We start from the raw sequence: 21,935 nt of genomic DNA on the forward strand, positions 1-21,935 counted from the left end.
AGTGCAGTGTGAGATCATAGAAATAATGGGATAAACATACATAGTTACTTTAACACAGGCAGATGAGTTACAAACCTTGTATACATTTAACGACATATATTTGAGTCTTGTGAAAATAGCAGGCCTATCAAATATTGGCTTCAGACAAATACATCAGGTAACGTTACCGGTATGTGAGGCAGTCCATGTTACCAGAACATGACTTTAGCACATTTTATAGTTTATACTGTATAGTCTTCTTGTGTATATATATCCAAATCATAAGTGTTTTTGACTACTTTAGTACTTAGCTATTTGTGTTTGATCGTGTGTATTGCGCTGTTGAGGAGAGCTTGCAAGTAAGCATTTCACTGTACCGTTTACACCCTGTGTCCCATCTACGTGACAAACTTTTTTTTAAAGATTAACGCACCATTCACATCAGCTCAATATAACGGTGATCGACTTGACCAACACTGTCTAGCCACCACTGACACTAAGATGAACTGTGTGTGTGACAATGTGACACTACAATATAGACTAAAACGAAACCATGCTTGATTTATATTTACAACGACAGGGGGTGCACCGTTCCTGGAGGTACTGCAATACCAGGTCGATGCGTGGAGTGGACGGAGCAAGCCCCTATTCCATCTCCCTATTCCAAAAATCAATTTAATATATGGTCCCCAGATAGGGGACGTATCAGATATTAAACTGATAAGAACAGATTTTCTTTTGGAAAAGTTTTATTGATGCATTTCCTTTAAAAACAGCTCATACATTTTTTACATCATTGATACACATAAAAACGGCAACAAAGCATAAAACACAGCATTTGAAAGTTACATTTAAATTTGTTAAAAAGTACATGTTGTTAAAACCAATGAAAACAACCATGGATAAAAGTACTTTCCTTGTAAAAACATCAAATCTGTAAAAGCCATTTAAAATGTGTACTAATGATCTAACAAAGGTAAAACATTTTTAAGACATGAAAAACCATGTTAAAAAGTCACTTTGTTAAAAGGCTGTCTTCAGTCCCTTGTACAGGAGGGGGGGTGAGTCTTTATCAAGCTCACCTCATCCTGCTCTTCTGAATAGATCATCGTCCCGTCCTTCGGGGCCCAGAGGAGATCCCTCCCCTAGGCGCATCGCCCTAGGCGCCGCAGCGCTGTCAGGCCGTGGCCGCCGGGACCTAGGGTGTTGTGGGGGACCCTTCGCCTGGGGTCGAGGCCCCCTTCCTTCCGTACCACCCCAGGGCTTCCGTGGCTACCATGGCCACTGCCTGGGGGGTGGTCTCTACGTTTTTCGCTACCAGCAGGTTACGGGAGGACCACAGTGCTTCCTTCAGGCACGTGAGGGTGGGCCAGAGCTTGGTGAAGGCCTTCGATGGAATGGGCCTTCGGCCCACCCCATACAGCACGAGCTGAGGTGTTAGGTCCTCCCCTGCTGGCAGACACGAGGTGATCAGGGGGCCTGCTTCCTTCCACAGGTCCCTGGCGGCTCTGCACTCCCAGAGCATGTGCCTCACCGACTCTTCTTGGCCGCAGCCTGGTCGGGGGCACGCGGATGTCCTCGCCATGCCCCGTGAGTGCATAACGGCCCTGACCGGGAGGATCTCGTGGGCGACCATCCAGGACAGGTCCCGATGCCGATTCAGGAGAGCAGGATGGGCCACGTTGCGCCAAACCGTTGTGGGCTCACCTATAGCGAGCCCGCGCACTGGACACACTGGTTCCCGATCCTGCACAAGAGAGAGAAGAGAGCGGTGTTTTGTTAAAACCGTGACTGTTTCTTTTTCCAGTTTAAAATGTCTTAAAAACTTCTGGAGCTGGACGTAGTGCGGGGGTAGCAGGAAAGAGACTGGGGCTCGCAGGTCGACTGGGATCAGCCTCAGAGTCCTGAGGTAAGATCCCAGCCAGAACCGTGCGAGGGCCTGGGTCTTGTTGTTGACCGGGGAGGTGGCAAGAGTCAGATGTAACGCTGTGTAGCGGCTGCCCAGGAACAAGTAGAGGTCAGGCAAGCCTTTCCCCCCCTTGGACCTGGGCCTCTTGACCACCTCCCTCCTCAGCCTCTCCCACTTGCATCCCCACAGGAAGTAAAACAGCGTCCGCTCCAGGTCTAAAATGCTCCTTCGAGGGGGGATAAAAACAGAACTGATTAATAAAAGCACAGGTAAAATCACAGCTTTAATGATTAAAACCTTGCCCTCAAAAGTCAGCTGTCGTAGTCCCCAAAAACCCAGTCTCTGTCTTACCGTCCCCAGGATTCTTAGCCAAAAGGCCGAGAAGCGATACCCACAATGGTTTCGGGAGGAAGTGGCCGTTCTCCGACACGTCAAATTCGACGATTTTTACACCAAAATGAGCTCTGTATACTATTTTCCCCCATAAAAAAAGATGATGCTTTAAATAAATGGCGGCATGGATTGCGAGTTGATCACCAGGTTTGACTGTTACAAAGTAACACAGTTGAAGGTTCTAAAGTCATGTGGTCATCCGCCCTCCAATCAGAAATGAGAGAATGCGTTGTTAAATTAAAACCATATTAACAGCTTAATTGGAATAATAACATAACACGGGCGGGGGTGGAGAGAAACAATTTGGAGATAATATAGACATACAATTAGATCTTGTATCAAATATCTCTGGTAGCGTTTCTGCCACAACGGAACTGAAGCAATTTGTCCACTTGATGGCGCCAGAGTTCCACCGACCGTTGCTTTTTCCACTTTTGTTGCCAGCGGTTTAGACATTAATGGCTGTGTGTTGAGTTATTTTGAGGGGACAGCAAATTTACACTGTTATACAAGCTGTACACTCACTACTTTACATTGTAGCAAAGTGTCATTTCTTCAGTGTTGTCACATGAAAAGATATACTCAAATATTTACAGAAATGTGAGGGGTGTACTTACTCTTGTGACATACATACATAACATAAGTTTGGGGTCACTTAGAAATGATTGTTTTTGAAAGAAAAAGCTAATTTAGTCCATTAAGGGGATAGCCCCGTTTTTCCAATTTTCACCTAAAATGACAAACCAAAATCTATCTGCCTGTAGCTCAGGACCTGAAACAAGGATATGCATATTCTTGATACCATTTGAAAGGAAACACTTTGAAGTTTGTGGAAATGTGAATTGAATGTAGGAGAGTATAATAGATCTGGTAGCAGAAAAGAAAAAAACAACTGTTTGTATTGTTTTGTACCACCATCTTTGAAATGCAACAGAAAGGTCTCAAATCTAGTCACGACTCTGGTTGTAATTTAGATGTGTCCACAAGAGGGCAGCAGTGTATGTGCAAAGTTTCAGACTGATAACTGGAAGACTAATAAGCAAGTTGCATGAAATGTACTATGAAGTCACCCAGGTGTCCTTCACGATTTGCCCAAATGTACCCAAGTGGCCTCCAAGTGGTCGAATTGGTAAATTGATACATTTTCAAGAATATAAAACTATAGAAAACATTCAAAAATGCTATGCCCATAAAAAATACAAGTTTACACACTCCCAGGAATGTCAAAACATTTTGGATCATTTGCTTCCCTACATAAAATGTGCTAACAGGAGACCAGACAAGAATGCTGATCCAATGTCTCCAAACACAGAGGTGTTCTCTACCTCCCTCCCTACCTACCTCCTTTTCTCCCTCCTTCCAGAATGAGAGGTAAAATGTTATCACCTGTAGTATCTCAGGGGGCTGTTCTCCATGCCTTCTTTCATCCAGGACGTCCTCAGCAGGAGCGGACCCTGTCCCATTTTCCAGAGTGGAGAACCGACGCATCCCGATTGGTGCTCTTCATAGCGCTGGTTCTACGGCCCGTCTCATCGAATGGCTGCAAGGAGAGATGGGGAACACCTCATAAATATTACCAGAATGAACTTAGGTTGAATCCAAAATGGCACCCTATTCCACAATATAAAGATAAGAGTACCATTACAGACAGTCTTTCCTCACCCCCAGCCAGCCCCTCTCCAAACACATAGGTGAAATATTTAAGATAATGACCAAGTTAGCAGCCAACACTAATCTAATTTCATAAGGTACACAAACAAAGTTTTAAAAAATGTAATTAAAATAACAAAATGTACACATTATTTACAATGACTGTACTTACAACACGCCCTAAACACAAGATTGTGCTGCTGGTCCCAAGTCTTTTTCTGCTGTAAAGCACTTACCATCCTCTACTTGTAGGCTGGCTGGGTATTCACACCTCTTGATGGCCGGGCGGGGGTTTGTTGTGGAGCCAGAGAGAGCAGCAGTCACTCTAAGTGGGGGATGGAGGACTTGAATGTGGTCTCTTTGTAGTCAGTCTTTATCACTAAAGCAAAATCTGTAAGAACTCAAGTTTATTACTTATTATATTGAACCTTTATTTTAGCAATACATCAAATATACAACAACACATCTATAAACATATATTATATTGAGTGGAGAACACTGTGGTGAAGGTTGTGTACCAATTTATTTACTTTTAAAATGAACCTTTATTTAAATTAGGCAAGTCAGTACAAATAATTATTTACAATGACGCCTACCCCGGCCAAACCCGGACGACGCTGGGACAATTGTTCGCCGCCCTATGGGACTCCCAATCACGGCCGGATGTGATGCAGCCTGGAATCGAACCAGGTACTGCAGTGTGTTAGACCACTGCGCCAGTCGGGTGCCCAACGTGTATTGTATGTTGACTTTGACATTTAAAAAAAATGTATTTTACCTTTATTTAACTAGGCAAGTCAGTTAAGAACAAATTCTTATTTTCAATGACGGCCTAGGAACAGTGGGTTAACTGCCTGTTCAGGGGCAGAACGACAGATTTGTAACCTTTCGGTTACTAGTCCAACGCCCTAACCACTAGGCTACCCTGCCGCCCCACATGTTGTGGCTTTAGGATTTACAATATAAAATAATATAAATAGAAAGACTTGTATTTCACTTAGCAGTCTAATATAAACGTCATCATCCTCTCCTTTAGCTGTTGTCTATTACCTTTTATTACCAGTCTAATGTAATGTCATCATCCTCTCCTTTAGCTGTTGTCTATTACCTTTTTCTGCAAGAATATCGTCCAAAATCTGTATACTTGGACTTTGATTTAGCTTTTCCAGTATTAGTAGCCATATTGTAAGTTCAACATTTGCAAAACACCGTTTTCATAACTCACAGATCTGCGTAACGCGACAGAAATTGTCCGACATATACAGGGTTTCCTCATACTACCGTAAAGCCCAGCTCATTGGCTATCAAGCCCGATTGGTGCTCATTTGACAACGTTAAAGTAAATTAAGTGAAACGACAGATTTTTTATGGAATGTCTTCATAGGCCTACAGATGCCCATTATTTTTTTTATTTCACCTTTATTTAACCAGGTAGGCAAGTTGAGAACAAGTTCTCATTTACAATTGCGACCTGGCCAAGATAAAGCAAAGCAGTTTGACACATACAACGACACAGAGTTACACATGGAGTAAAACAAACATACAGTCAATAAGACAGTAGAAACAAGTCTATATACGATGTGAGCAAATGAGGTGAGAAAGGGAGGTAAAGGCAAAAAAAGGCCATGGTGGCAAAGTAAATACAATATAGCAAGTAAAACACTGGAATGGTAGATTTGCAGTGGAAGAATGTGCAAAGTAGAAATAAAAATAATGGGGTGTAAAGGAGCAAAATAAATAAATAAAATAAATACAGTAGGGAAAGAGGTAGTTGTTTGGGCTAAATTATAGGTGGGCTATGTACAGGTGCAGTAATCTGTGAGCTGCTCTGACAGTTGGTGCTTAAATCTAGTGAGGGAGATAAGTGTTTCCAGTTTCAGAGATTTTTGTAGTTCGTTCCAGTCATTGGCAGCAGAGAACTGGAAGGAGAGGCGGCCAAAGAAAGAATTGGTTTTGTGGGTGACCAGAGAGATATACCTGCTGGAGCGCGTGCTACAGGTGGGTGATGCTATGGTGACCAGTGAGCTGAGATAAGGGGGGACTTTACCTAGCAGGGTCTTGTAGATGACATGGAGCCAGTGGGTTTGGCGACGAGTATGAAGCGAGGGCCAGCCAACGAAAGCGTACAGGTCGCAATGGTGGGTAGTATATGGGGCTTTGGTGACAAAACAGATTGCACTGTGATAGACTGCATCCAATTTGTTGAGTAGGGTATTTGAGGCTATTTTGTAAATGACATCGCCGAAGTCGAGGATTGGTAGGATGGTCAGTTTTACAAGGGTATGTTTGGCAGCGTGAGTGAAGGATGCTTTGTTGCGAAACAGGAAGCCAATTCTAGATTGGAGATGTTTGATGTGGGTCTGGAAGGAGAGTTTACAGTCTAACCAGACACTTAGGTATTTGTAGTTGTCCACGTATTCTAAGTCAGAGCCATCCGGAGTAGTGATGTTGGACAGGCGGGCAGGTGCAGGCAGCGATCGGTTGAAGAGCATGCATTTAGTTTTACTTGTATTTAAGAGCAATTGGAGGCCACGGAAGGAGAGTTGTATGGCATTGAAGCTTGCCTGGAGGGTTGTTAACACAGTGTCCAAAGAAGGGCCAGAAGTATACAGAATGGTGTCGTCTGCGTAGATGTGGATCAGAGACTCACCAGCAGCAAGATTATCAGCGACCATCACTCCTGTGTTCCAGCGGCACGTTGTTAGCTACTCCAGGTTTATAATTTTAAAAGACAAATTGATCATTAGAAAACCATTTTGCAATTATGTTAACACAGCTGAAAACTGTTGTTCTGATTAAAGAAGCAATAAAATTGTCCTTCAGACTAGTTGAGTATCTGGAGCATCAGCATTTGTGGGTTCGATTACAGGCTCAAAATGCCTAGAAAAAAATAACTTTCTTCTGAAACATGTCACTATTCTTGTTCTGAGAAATGAAGGCTATTCCATGTGAGAAATTACCAAGAAACTGAAGATCTCGTACAACGATCTCGTACTACTCCCTTCACAGAACAGTGCAAACTGGCTCTAACCAGAAAAGAAAGATGAGTGGGAGGCTCCGGTGCACAACTGAGCAAGAGGACACGTACATTAGTGTCTAGTTTGAGAAACATACGCCTCACAAGTCCTCAACTGGCAGCTTCATTAAATAGTACCTGCAAAACACCAGTCTCAACGTCAACAGTGAAGAGGCGACTCTGGTATGATGGCCTTCTAGGCAGAGTTGCAAAGAAAAAGCCATATCTCAGACTGGCCAATAAAGGATTAAGATGTGCAAAAGAACACAGACACTGGACAGAGGAACTCTGCCTAGAAGGCCAGCATCCCGGAGTCGCCTCTTCACTGTTTAGACTCATGTTTTGCGGGTACTATTTAATGAAGCTGCCAGTTGAGGACGTGAGGCGTCTGTTGACCTGGGCTCAAACAAGGTTCAGAATGTCCGCTGACTACCCTTCTATATAGCAAACCCTTAAGTTTATCCATTTTCATCTCACATGATTTTACATACATTTTTCAATGTTTATCATTTCAATAGCTCCTTGGTAATGTGACCTACTGGCCTCAAACTACTTTCAGAATGTCCGCTGACTGGTCGAGACGGGCACCGCGAGGCATCCAGTGCGTTAACGCGACTGATCCCGGAGAAGCTGGCTGGAGCCCCAGGGAGAGTTCTCTTTTCTTTGTGAAGGCCTAGAGGCCAGGAGTCAGAGGTCACCAGGTCAATGGGGGGCCTGTCTGGAGGTCAGGAAGGCCCCAAGGAGAAGGCCCGAGTGAATTGGTGTGTGAGTGACACTGTCCTTCAGGGGGGCAGAGCAGGCAAATTAATGTAACATTGTGTGAGATGAAAATGGACAAACAAAAGGATGTGTAATGTGTAGGCCCACTGAGTGGACATTCTGAAACTTGTTTGAAGTCAGTAGGTCACATGACCATGGAGCTATTGAAATTCAAATGTAAAAAAATTCTGTACTTTGTTTACGCTGACTAACTAATTCAACTATAGGAATACAAAATGCAGCTCACATTTCCACGTTTATTAGCTTTGAAAAGCAAATAAATGTCCAAATTGTGAAAATAAAACCTGTGCAATGTTGTGCGCAATTATTCCAACTTCATGACACTTATTTGTAGTCTGTGGCAAGTGGTTTGAAAGCTCGAATATCCAACCTGAAACTGGCTTTACCCCGGTCTCCTTAAGTAGGGTTTTCAGCTGTTACATTTGCCCATATTTGGCTCTGTGTAAACTACAATTCCGACGCTGTGTTTTAACGTTGAGAAATCTAAATAATCATCGCTTTCAAAACATATGCTGGTATGGTAATCTGAGCTGGTAGAGAGCATCCTCACGTTCAATATGACAGTCTGGTATGGTAATCTGAGCTGGTAGAGAGCATCCTAATGTTCAATATGACAGTCTGGTATGGTAATCTGAGCTGGTAGAGAGCATCCTAACGTTCAATATGACAGTCTGGTATGGTAATCTGAGCTGGTAGAGAGCATCCTAACGTTCAATATGACAGTCTGGTATGGTAATCTGAGCTGGTAGAGAGCATCCTAACGTTCAATATGACAGTCTGGTATGGTAATCTGAGCTGGTAGAGAGCATCCTAACGTTCAATATGACAGTCTGGTATGGTAATCTGAGCTGGTAGAGAGCATCCTAACGTTCAATATGACAGTCTGGTATGGTAATCTGAGCTGGTAGAGAGCATCCTAACGTTCAATATGACAGTCTGGTATGGTAATCTGAGCTGGTAGAGAGCACCCTAACGTTCAATATGACAGTCTGGTATGGTAATCTGAGCTGGTAGAGAGCACCCTAACGTTCAATATGACAGTCTGGTATGGTAATCTGAGCTGGTAGAGAGCATCCTAACGTTCAATATGACAGTCTGGTATGGTAATCTGAGCTGGTAGAGAGCATCCTAACGTTCAATATGACAGTCTGGTATGGTAATCTGAGCTGGTAGAGAGCATCCTAACGTTCAATATGACAGTCTGGTATGGTAATCTGAGCTGGTAGAGAGCATCCTAACGTTCAATATGACAGTCTGGTATGGTAATCTGAGCTGGTAGAGAGCATCCTAACGTTCAATATGACAGTCTGGTATGGTAATCTGAGCTGGTAGAGAGCATCCTAACGTTCAATATGACAGTCTGGTATGGTAATCTGAGCTGGTAGAGAGCATCCTAACGTTCAATATGACAGTATGGTAATCTGAGCTGGTAGAGAGCATCCTAACGTTCAATATGACAGTCTGGTATGGTAATCTGAGCTGGTAGAGAGCATCCTAACGTTCAATATGACAGTCTGGTATGGTAATCTGAGCTGGTAGAGAGCATCCTAACGTTCAATATGACAGTCTGGTATGGTAATCTGAGCTGGTAGAGAGCATCCTAACGTTCAATATGACAGTATGGTAATCTGAGCTGGTAGAGAGCATCCTAACGTTCAATATGACAGTATGGTAATCTGAGCTGGTAGAGAGCATCCTAACGTTCAATATGACAGTCTGGTATGGTAATCTGAGCTGGTAGAGAGCATCCTAACGTTCAATATGACAGTCTGGTATGGTAATCTGAGCTGGTAGAGAGCATTCTAACGTTCAATATGACAGTCTGGTATGGTAATCTGAGCTGGTAGAGAGCATCCTAACGTTCAATATGACAGTCTGGTATGGTAATCTGAGCTGGTAGAGAGCATCCTAACGTTCAATATGACAGTCTGGTATGGTAATCTGAGCTGGTAGAGAGCATCTTAACGTTCAATATGACAGTCTGGTATGGTAATCTGAGCTGGTAGAGAGCATCCTAACGTTCAATATGACAGTCTGGTATGGTAATCTGAGCTGGTAGAGAGCATCCTAACGTTCAATATGACAGTCTGGTATGGTAATCTGAGCTGGTAGAGAGCATCCTAACGTTCAATATGACAGTCTGGTATGGTAATCTGAGCTGGTAGAGAGCATCCTAACGTTCAATATGACAGTCTGGTATGGTAATCTGAGCTGGTAGAGAGCATCCTAACATTCAATATGACAGTCTGGTATGGTAATCTGAGCTGGTAGAGAGCATCCTAACGTTCAATATGACAGTATGGTAATCTGAGCTGGTAGAGAGCATCCTAACGTTCAATATGACAGTCTGGTATGGTAATCTGAGCTGGTAGAGAGCATCCGAACGTTCAATATGACAGTCTGGTATGGTAATCTGAGCTGGTAGAGAGCATCCTCACGTTCAATATGACAGTCTGGTATGGTAATCTGAGCTGGTAGAGAGCATCCTAATGTTCAATATGACAGTCTGGTATGGTAATCTGAGCTGGTAGAGAGCATCCTAACGTTCAATATGACAGTCTGGTATGGTAATCTGAGCTGGTAGAGAGCATCCTAACGTTCAATATGACAGTCTGGTATGGTAATCTGAGCTGGTAGAGAGCATCCTAACGTTCAATATGACAGTCTGGTATGGTAATCTGAGCTGGTAGAGAGCATCCTCACGTTCAATATGACAGTCTGGTATGGTAATCTGAGCTGGTAGAGAGCATCCTAACGTTCAATATGACAGTCTGGTATGGTAATCTGAGCTGGTAGAGAGCATCCTAACGTTCAATATGACAGTCTGGTATGGTAATCTGAGCTGGTAGAGAGCATCCTAACGTTCAATATGACAGTATGGTAATCTGAGCTGGTAGAGAGCATCCTAACGTTCAATATGACAGTCTGGTATGGTAATCTGAGCTGGTAGAGAGCATCCTAACGTTCAATATGACAGTCTGGTATGGTAATCTGAGCTGGTAGAGAGCATCCTCACGTTCAATATGACAGTCTGGTATGGTAATCTGAGCTGGTAGAGAGCATCCTAACGTTCAATATGACAGTCTGGTATGGTAATCTGAGCTGGTAGAGAGCATCCTAACGTTCAATATGACAGTCTGGTATGGTAATCTGAGCTGGTAGAGAGCATCCTAACGTTCAATATGACAGTATGGTAATCTGAGCTGGTAGAGAGCATCCTAACGTTCAATATGACAGTCTGGTATGGTAATCTGAGCTGGTAGAGAGCATCCTAACGTTCAATATGACAGTCTGGTATGGTAATCTGAGCTGGTAGAGAGCATCCTAACGTTCAATATGACAGTCTGGTATGGTAATCTGAGCTGGTAGAGAGCATCCTAACGTTCAATATGACAGTCTGGTATGGTAATCTGAGCTGGTAGAGAGCATCCTAACGTTCAATATGACAGTCTGGTATGGTAATCTGAGCTGGTAGAGAGCATCCTAACGTTCAATATGACAGTCTGGTATGGTAATCTGAGCTGGTAGAGAGCATCCTAACGTTCAATATGACAGTCTGGTATGGTAATCTGAGCTGGTAGAGAGCATCCTAACGTTCAATATGACAGTCTGGTATGGTAATCTGAGCTGGTAGAGAGCATCCTCACGTTCAATATGACAGTCTGGTATGGTAATCTGAGCTGGTAGAGAGCATCCTAACGTTCAATATGACAGTCTGGTATGGTAATCTGAGCTGGTAGAGAGCATCCTAACGTTCAATATGACAGTCTGGTATGGTAATCTGAGCTGGTAGAGAGCATCCTAACGTTCAATATGACAGTCTGGTATGGTAATCTGAGCTGGTAGAGAGCATCCTAACGTTCAATATGACAGTCTGGTATGGTAATCTGAGCTGGTAGAGAGCATCCTAACGTTCAATATGACAGTCTGGTATGGTAATCTGAGCTGGTAGAGAGCATCCTAACGTTCAATATGACAGTCTGGTATGGTAATCTAAGCTGGTAGAGAGCATCCTAACGTTCAATATGACAGTCTGGTATGGTAATCTGAGCTGGTAGAGAGCATCCTAACGTTCAATATGACAGTCTGGTATGGTAATCTGAGCTGGTAGAGAGCATCCTAACGTTCAATATGACAGTCTGGTAATCTGAGCTGGTAGAGAGCATCCTCACGTTCAATATGACAGTCTGGTATGGTAATCTGAGCTGGTAGAGAGCATCCTAACGTTCAATATGACAGTCTGGTATGGTAATCTGAGCTGGTAGAGAGCATCCTAACGTTCAATATGACAGTCTGGTATGGTAATCTGAGCTGGTAGAGAGCATCCTAACGTTCAATATGACAGTATGGTAATCTGAGCTGGTAGAGAGCATCCTAACGTTCAATATGACAGTATGGTAATCTGAGCTGGTAGAGAGCATCCTAACGTTCAATATGACAGTCTGGTATGGTAATCTGAGCTGGTAGAGAGCATCCTAACGTTCAATATGACAGTCTGGTATGGTAATCTGAGCTGGTAGAGAGCATCCTAACGTTCAATATGACAGTCTGGTATGGTAATCTGAGCTGGTAGAGAGCATCCTAACGTTCAATATGACAGTCTGGTATGGTAATCTGAGCTGGTAGAGAGCATCCTAACGTTCAATATGACAGTCTGGTATGGTAATCTGAGCTGGTAGAGAGCATCCTAACGTTCAATATGACAGTCTGGTATGGTAATCTGAGCTGGTAGAGAGCATCCTAACGTTCAATATGACAGTCTGGTATGGTAATCTGAGCTGGTAGAGAGCATCCTAACGTTCAATATGACAGTCTGGTATGGTAATCTGAGCTGGTAGAGAGCATCCTAACGTTCAATATGACAGTCTGGTATGGTAATCTGAGCTGGTAGAGAGCATCCTAACGTTCAATATGACAGTCTGGTATGGTAATCTGAGCTGGTAGAGAGCATCCTAACGTTCAATATGACAGTCTGGTATGGTAATCTGAGCTGGTAGAGAGCATCCTAACGTTCAATATGACAGTCTGGTATGGTAATCTGAGCTGGTAGAGAGCATCCTAACGTTCAATATGACAGTCTGGTATGGTAATCTGAGCTGGTAGAGAGCATCCTAACGTTCAATATGACAGTCTGGTATGGTAATCTGAGCTGGTAGAGAGCATCCTAACGTTCAATATGACAGTCTGGTATGGTAATCTGAGCTGGTAGAGAGCATCCGAACGTTCAATATGACAGTCTGGTATGGTAATCTGAGCTGGTAGAGAGCATCCTAACGTTCAATATGACAGTCTGGTATGGTAATCTGAGCTGGTAGAGAGCATCCTAACGTTCAATATGACAGTCTGGTATGGTAATCTGAGCTGGTAGAGAGCATCCTAACGTTCAATATGACAGTCTGGTATGGTAATCTGAGCTGGTAGAGGGCATCCTAACGTTCAATATGACAGTCTGGTATGGTAATCTGAGCTGGTAGAGAGCATCCTAACGTTCAATATGACAGTCTGGTATGGTAATCTGAGCTGGTAGAGAGCATCCTAACGTTCAATATGACAGTCTGGTATGGTAATCTGAGCTGGTAGAGAGCATCCTAACGTTCAATATGACAGTCTGGTATGGTAATCTGAGCTGGTAGAGAGCATCCTAACGTTCAATATGACAGTCTGGTATGGTAATCTGAGCTGGTAGAGAGCATCCTAACGTTCAATATGACAGTCTGGTATGGTAATCTGAGCTGGTAGAGAGCATCCTAACGTTCAATATGACAGTCTGGTATGGTAATCTGAGCTGGTAGAGAGCATCCTAACGTTCAATATGACAGTCTGGTATGGTAATCTGAGCTGGTAGAGAGCATCCTAACGTTCAATATGACAGTCTGGTATGGTAATCTGAGCTGGTAGAGAGCATCCTAACGTTCAATATGACAGTCTGGTAATCTGAGCTGGTAGAGAGCATCCAAACGTTCAATATGACATTCTGGTATGGTAATCTGAGCTGGTAGAGAGCATCCAAACGTTCAATATGACATTCTGGTAAGGTAATCTGAGCTGGTAGAGAGCATCCTCACGTTCAATATGACAGTCTGGTATGGTAATCTGAGTGTGAGGCGCAAAAGCAAATTGACCAGAATAGTAAACACAGCCAGCAAAGCAATTGGTCGACCACAGGCACATTTGAGCAGTCTGTTCCACAATGCAACCAAAAAGGCGGCACTGGCTGTCGTTGGCGACCCCTCCCACCGTCTACACCCGCAGTTCGAGAGGTTTCCCTTCAGTCTGACGGTTAAGAACGCCCATCGCCAAGAAGAACGTGTTCAAACATTCATTCGTTCCTTGTGTAACCGATTTGAAATGGCTAGCTAGTTAGCGGGGTGCGCGCTAATAGCGTTTCAATTGGTGGCGTCACTCGCTCTGAGACCTTGAAGTAGTTGTTTCCCTTGCTCTGCAAGGGCCACTGCTTTTGTGGAGCAATGCTTCGTGGGAGGCAGTTGTAGGTGTGTGCAGAGGATCCCTGGTTCGAGCTCAGGTAGGGACGAGGAGAGGGACAGAAGCAATACACTTGTGCTGTTGGACTACTAAATGCAAAGTAAATTGTATCGGTATATTAACTTATCTATCTAGTGCAGTTGGAACAGTAGTCGTTGTGAGTGAATGTATGTCCTCTAAGTTGATAGTGTATGCAACATGATGGACTGACTGGTTTAAATATGATGTATGTGATTATTTTAATGAAGGTGATTTCAAAGAAAAATTGGACAATAAAGTTTTATTCTATTCTAATAGTGTTTTGCTCCACCACGAGCCACCAGAACAGCTTCAATGCGCTATGGCATAGATTCAACAAGTGTCTGGAACTTCACATGTTTTTTGGGGGGCCCCATACTGCTAAGCAAGGATGAGGAAGTGATTCGCTGGTTGGGGTAAGGTTCTCAAAAACATGTAAAATCACAAAAAGTGTTTGAACCCTTACATAAAAAAATAGTGAAATAGGACACTTCTCCTTTAATGGGAGAAGGTTTCACATGTCTTTTATAATGTTTTATTTAACCAGGCAAGTCAGTTAAGAACAAATTCTTATTTTCAATGACGGCCTAGGAACAGTGGGTTAACTGCCTGTTCAGGGGCAGAACGACAGATTTGTACCATGTCAGCTCGGGGGTTTGAACTTGCAACCTTCCGGTTACTAGTCCAACATTCCACTAAGCTGCCAATCAGAGATTGTTTGAGCTACTACATTCAAAATGTGATAGGAACAACTGTCTGCGACAAATTAGTATTGGTATTATATCTCTAAATCAAACAGGCAAGGTGTGACTGAGTTGTTGTAAAACAGGAAACTTCTCCTTTAACTTAGAACTACCCCTCCCAGATTCGGGAGAATTGTCATCAACTGACACTAATTAGCATAACGCAACTGACCAAAAATGCTACTAGAAAATATTCAGAAAATCACAAGTAAAATATAGTGAAACACATCTTAGCCTTTTGTTAAATCACCCTGTCATCTCAGATTTTGAAATTATGCTTTACAGCAAAAGCTAGACAAGCATTTGTGTAAGTTTATCGATAGCCTAGCATAGCATTATGTCCAGCTAGCAGCAGGCAACTTGGTCACGAAAATCAGAAAAGCAATCAAATTAAATCGTTTACCTTTGATGAACTTCGGATGTTTTCACTCACGAGACTCCCAGTTAGACAGCAAATGTTAATTTTGTCCCATAAAGATTATTTTTATAGCCGAAATACCTCATTTTGTTCTTCACGTTTGGTTGAGAAATCCACCGGAAACTGCGGTCACGACAACGCCGAAAAATATTCCAAATTAGACCCATAATATCGACAGAAACATGGCAAACGTTTTTATAATCAATCCTCAAGGTGTTTTTCAAATATATATTCGATAATATATCAACCGGGGAAGTTGGCTTCCCAGTAGGAGCGAGAGGCACAATGGCCGCCTTTGTCTATTACGCACAATTCACTCTGAGAGCCACCAGCTAGCTGACCGCTGACGCAATGTTGTCGTTCACGCTCATTTTTCAAAATAAAAAGCCTGAAACTATGTCTTGTGACACTAGACACATTAGGGAAGCCATAGAAAAAGGAATCTGTCTGATATCCCATTCACTGCTCAATAGGGACGATAGGAACGCAGAAGTTTCTAAATAAGAGTCCCTTCCTGAGTGGATTTTTCTCAGGCTGTCGCCTGCAATATCAGTTCTGTTATACTCACAGACAATATTTTTACAGTTTTGGAAATGCATATTCTAGCATCTTGTCCTGACAAAATAGCTTGTTTACTTTGGGAACGTTATTTTTCCAAAAATGAAAATAGTGCCCCCTAGTTTTTTGGGGTATCCGTACTTTACTATTGATATTTTCTGGCAACTTTTACTCCATTACATTCCTAAAGAATATATGTACTTTTTACTCCTATACATTTTCCCTGACACCCAAAAGCACTGGTTACATTACAAATGGTCAGGCAGGACAGCAATGTGGCCCAATTAACACGTTGTCATTTCTACTGCCTCTGAACTGGCGGGCTCACTAAACACAAATACTACATTTGTAAATTATGCCTGAGTGTTGGAAGGTGCCCCTGAAAACCGTAAATAAAAATACATTAAATAAAAATAAAAAACTGGAAAATCATGCCGTCTGGTTTGCTTAAAGATGCGCTATGCAAACAAATCCTCAATTTCCTGGTTGCAAAATGTTCCGTTTGTGGCAAAACAAGCAATCATTGTGTAGAGAATCATTGTACCATCTAAACCGCTGTGAAATATATTTTCCATAACCAACTGGGGTATCTGGAGTGATCAGAGAGTAGACTAAAGAAGTGAAGTAGACAAATTGCCAGTGAAGAAGTTCTATGAAATTAGTCTGTGTAGTTACTAGGCTTGGGCGTAATTCCGTATATACCAGAATACTTGGGAAAAAGCCATAGGATGGTTTTTCAATACCGTTGAAACTATTTTCTTCGAAGTAAAATATTTGTAGCTACTTTTTAAGTAAATGCCTGCAGTTAACTTGTGCAATACGTTAGGAGATAAAGAACAGCGTTCTTATTTGCCTCTGTCACATTATTATGTAGTTTACGGTAGTCCCCCAGTCACGTGGTGTTTGATGACAACGAGAAGAGACCTGAGTGTTCCCGCAAGATGGCGGTCAGTCAGTGTAGATACGTTATTTTTTTAAACTGAAGGAATTATTGGATTTCCTCTCCCAAACCCCGACCAGTCATAAAACAACATTGATTAAAACGTTGCTCGGAACGACACAATTTCATGTGTACAACATCTAAAGACCCGCATCACTATCATGGGAGCTTTGCCGTTTCTAAAAGGACGTATTTCGGGGGTTTTGGAGACTTCATTTTTTTCCCACCCCCATACTGCTAAACAAGGATGAGGGCGCGATTTGCTTGTTGTGGTAAGGTTCTCAAAAGTATGTGAAATCACAAAAATACTGTCTGGACCCTTCTATAAAAAAATGGATTTACATAAACATTTGTGATTTAGTGTAGAGGATATAGGGGATGGTTGCATTTTTTGTCAACATCTCAGATTATTTTGAGCTCGTACATTCAAAATGTGAATAGGAACATCTGTCTGTTACAAAGTAGTGTTGGTTTTATCTCTCTAAATCAAACAGACAAGGTGTGACTGTCTCAAACACAAGGAGTGATATGTTCCAAATTCCCCCACCTTCCGGGTCAGTTGTAACAGGCATTGGAGTGAAATGTTCCAAATTCCCCCACCTCCCGGGTCAGTTGTAACAGGCATTGGAGTGACATGTAACAGTTTGACATAATGCTAAAATCATAACATGCAACAAGATATCGAAAGCCTTTATTGGGAACATGAGAACAACATGTTTAACATTTTGTGTAGCAGAAATAATAATCAAAATTCAAATCAGAATGTTTCCTATTTTGACACTTAACTGGCCCTTCTCAACTAAACAACATCTGACAATTTAACATCTGAATCTAACTGAATGTGTGTGGTGTGAGTGAATTTGAGAGAGAGCAGGGGTGTGTGTGTGTGTGAGTGAATGTTGGATATGTTAACTCAGAGTCACAGTTTAGACAGTGGTACGGTAGTCCCGGGGTACAGGCTTGGTGGGCCCATCAGTTTAGACAGTGGTACGGAAGTCCCGGGGTACAGGCTTGGTGGGCCCATCAGTTTAGACAGTGGTACGGTAGTCCCGGGGTACAGGCTTGGTGGGCCCATCAGTTTAGACAGTGGTACGGTAGTCCCGGGGTACAGGCTTGGTGGGCCCATCAGTTTAGACAGTGGTACGGTAGTCCCGGGGTACAGGCTTGGTGGGCCCATCAGTTTAGACAGTGGTACGGTAGTCCCGGGGTACAGGCTTGGTGGGCCCATCAGTTTAGACAGTGGTACGGTAGTCCCGGGGTACAGGCTTGGTGGGCCCATCAGTTTAGACAGTGGTACGGTAGTCCCGGGGTACAGGCTTGGTGGGCCCATCAGTTTAGACAGTGGTACGGTAGTCCCGGGGTACAGGCTTGGTGGGCCCATCAGTTTAGACAGTGGTACGGTAGTCCCGGGGTACAGGCTTGGTGGGCCCATCAGTTTAGACAGTGGTACGGTAGTCCCGGGGTACAGGCTTGGTGGGCCCATCAGTTTAGACAGTGGTACGGTAGTCCCGGGGTACAGGCTTGGTGGGCCCATCAGTTTAGACAGTGGTACGGTATTCCCGGGGTACAGGCTTGGTGGGCCCATCATTTGTATTCCCAGCACTGCACCCAGACCTCATTAGGCTTGTTATAACTAACCCTGATGCTTGCAGCCATTAGTTAGCTTCAACTTTAGCTACATGTGTAAACTTTAGCATTGCTAACTTGCATTAAATCTATATTTATTTATTTAACTAGGCAAGTCAGTTTTAAGAACAAATTCTTATTTTCAATGACGTCATCGTAAGAGTGGGTTAACTGCATTGTTCAGGGGCAGAACAAGATTTTTACCTTGTCAGCTCAGGGATTAGATCTTGCAACCTTTCGGTTACTAGTCCAATGCTCTAACCACTAGGCTACTTGCCGCCCCATATCTACACAAACTGGTTATGAACCTGAAATACGTTTGGTTAGTCTAACTACAAAGCAGGTGATGCCGTCACAAAAATTTGGCCCCAAATATGTCTTTCTTACTTGTTTTTCAACATGAGGGTTGAGGACCAAACTGAGCATGTGCACAGTGAGTCACATGATTTTAGCTTGTTCCTGCTTGACGATATTAAGTGTCACAGTTATCCTGTGTTACAACCATCCCGGTCTCCCCTAAAATAGGAAACTTCTCCTTTTAACTAAACTCAGCAAAAAAAAATAAAGTCCACTCACTGTCAACTGCATTTATTTTCAGCAAACTTAAAGTGTAAATAATTGTATGAACATAAGATTCAACAGCTGAGACAAGTTCCACAGACGTGACGAACAGAGATGTAATAATGTGTCCCTGAACAAAGGGGGTCAAAATCAAAAGTAACAGTCAGTCTCTGGTGTGGCCACCAGCTGCATTAAGTACTGCAGTGCATATCCTCCTCATGGACTGCACCAGATTTGCCAGTTCTTGCTGTGAGATACCCCACTCTTCCGCCAAGGCACCTGCAAGTTCCCGAACATTTCTGGGGGGAATGGCCCTAGCCTTCACCCTCCGATGAGGGATGAGGATGTCTTCCCTGTAACGCACCACGTTGAGATTGGCTGCAATGACAACGAGCTCAGTCCGATGATGCTGTGACACACCACCCCAGACCATGATGGACCCACCACCTCAAAATCGATCCCGCTCCAGAGTACAGGCCTCGGTGTAACGCTCATTCTTTCGACCATAAACGCGAATCCGACCATCACCCCTGGTGAGACAAAACCGCGACTCGTCAATGAAGAGCACTTTTTGCCGGTCCTGTCTGGTCCAGCGACAGTGGATTTGTGACCATTGGCAATGTTGTTGCCGGTGATGTCTGGTGAGGACCTGCCTTACAACAGGCCTACAAGTCCTCAGTCCAGCCTCTCTCAGCCTATTGCGGACAGTCTGAGCACTGATGGAGGGATTGTGCTTTCCTGGTGTAACTCGGCAGTTGTTGGTGCCATCCTCTACCTGTCCCGCAGGTGTGATGTTGGGATGTACCGATCCTGTGCCGGTGTTGTTACACGTGGTCTGCCACTGCAAGGACGATCAACTGTCGGTTCTGTCTTCCTGTAGCGCCGTCTTAGGCATCTCACAGTACGGACATTGCAATTTATTGCCTTGGCCACATCTGCAGTCCGCATGCCTCCTTGCAGCATGCCTAAGGCAGATGAGCAGGGACCTTGGGCATCTTTCCTTTGGTGTTTTTCAGTCAGTGGAAAGGTCTCTTTAGTGTCCTAAGTTTTCATAACTGTAACCTTAATTCCCTACCATCTGTAAGCTGTTAGTGTCTTAATGACTGTTCCACAGGTCCATGTTCATTAATTGTTTATGGTTCATTGAACAAGCAGGGGAAACAGTATTTAAACCCTTTACAATGAAGATCTGTGAAGTTATTTGGATTTTTACGAATTATCTTTGAAAGACAGAGTCCTTTTTTTGTTGTTGCTGAGTTTAGTTTACTATTGATATTTCCTGGCAACTTTTACTCCTCTACATTCCTAAAGAACATATGTACTTTTTACTCCCATACATTTTCACTGACTCCCAAAACTTCTTGTTACATTTCGAATGCTCAGGCAGGAGAGCAATATGGTCCATTTCACTCGTTGTCATCCTTGCTGCCTCTGATCTGTCAGACTCACTAAACGCAAATATTGCGTTTGTAAATGATGCCTGAGTGTTGGAGTGTGCCCCTGGCCGTCCATAAATACATCAAAACAGTCTGGTTTGCTTAAAGATGCATTATGCAGAAATTCCTCTTCCAGTTCCTGGTTGCATGAATTTGAATAATACAGATAATTTCAGTTTGTGACAAAATAATCATTGGAGAATCATTGTACCATCTAAACCGCTGTGAGAACGTTTCCATGACCACAAATATTGTACAGTGCATTCGGAAAGTGTTCAGACCCCTTCACTTTTTCCACATTTTATTACGTTTCAGCCTTATTCTAAAATGGATTAAATTGTTTTTTCCCCCTCAAATCTACACACAATACCCCATAATGACATCACAATACCCCATAATGACATCACAATACCCCATAATGACAAAGTAAAAACTGAAATACCACATTTACATAAGTATTCAGACCCTTTACTCAGTACTTTGTTGAAGCACCTTTTGGCAGCGATTACAGCCTTGATTCTTCTTGGGTATGACGCTACAAGCTTGGCACACCTGTATTTGGGGAGTTTCTCCCATCGCCACAGAGGAACTCTGGCGCTCTGTCAGATTGAATACTTATGTAAAATGTTTGTTTTTAATACATTTGCAAAAATGTCTAAACCTGTTTTGTCTTTTTTAATATTGGGTATTGTGTGTAGATTGATGAGGAAAACATTTTAATGTCATCCATTTTAGAATGAGGCTGTAACGTAACAATGTGGAAAAAGTCAAGGGGTCTGAATACTTTCCGAATGCGCTGTAGTTATCCTCTATTCAGGTGTACAAAAGTAAAAGATGACAACTAAACTTAGGAAGGGGAAGCATAGAAATATCACACACAGAACAGATCTACCGCTTCTTAGACTTGCTTTCAATGAGACTGACAGATCGATAACTCACATTTCTATGTGCATTTGGTCGGGTTGCCTAAAAAGTTACATATTGTAGCTTTAATAAAAGGAATTAGATGTACTTTTACTCAAATATAACTATTTATTACTTTTTTCCACCACTAACCATTGGTTGTGAGTGAAATAATACAGTGAAGACAAGGTTATTCAGGAAAATAGTACATAGTGCTGCCTAAAACATACTGTGATCTTGTACTAAATGGTTTGAGTGATTTATATTAATTTAGGAAATCTATAGGTTAAGTGCACTTACGTTGTGTAATTTAAAGTATGTCTAATCTATGTCTAATCTAAAGTAAGTCTAATCTGAATTCATGTTTTGTTTTCAATGTTTAGCTACCTGATCTGTTGAAATGCGATAATTGAACAAGAACAATTTAATATATATTTAGAGAATAAAGAAAGTGCCAGAACTGTCAAGAAAATAACTTTCGTGTCCGTTTCTCTTTATTACTACAGGCCGACTCAGATTAAG

The 21,935-nt window shown here is 42.8% G+C and overlaps 1 long non-coding RNA gene and 1 pseudogene across 1 annotated transcript; both read right to left on the bottom strand.

Moving 5' to 3' along the window:
• Window positions 1-557: 557 nt before the first annotated feature.
• LOC139395896 (U2 spliceosomal RNA) lies at window positions 558-730 on the bottom strand (annotated as a pseudogene).
• A 2,028-nt stretch (window positions 731-2,758) lies between these two features.
• On the bottom strand, window positions 2,759-15,534 carry LOC139395895 (uncharacterized). Its single transcript, XR_011630645.1, has 3 exons — window positions 15,375-15,534; window positions 4,168-4,322; window positions 2,759-3,821 (listed from the first exon to the last, which is right to left on the bottom strand). It is a non-coding gene; the product is annotated as an uncharacterized lncRNA (long non-coding RNA).
• Window positions 15,535-21,935: the final 6,401 nt, after the last annotated feature.

The sequence above is a fragment of the Oncorhynchus clarkii genome, unplaced genomic scaffold, assembly GCF_045791955.1.
Source record: "Oncorhynchus clarkii lewisi isolate Uvic-CL-2024 unplaced genomic scaffold, UVic_Ocla_1.0 unplaced_contig_307_pilon_pilon, whole genome shotgun sequence".
Lineage (NCBI taxonomy): Eukaryota > Metazoa > Chordata > Actinopteri > Salmoniformes > Salmonidae > Oncorhynchus > Oncorhynchus clarkii.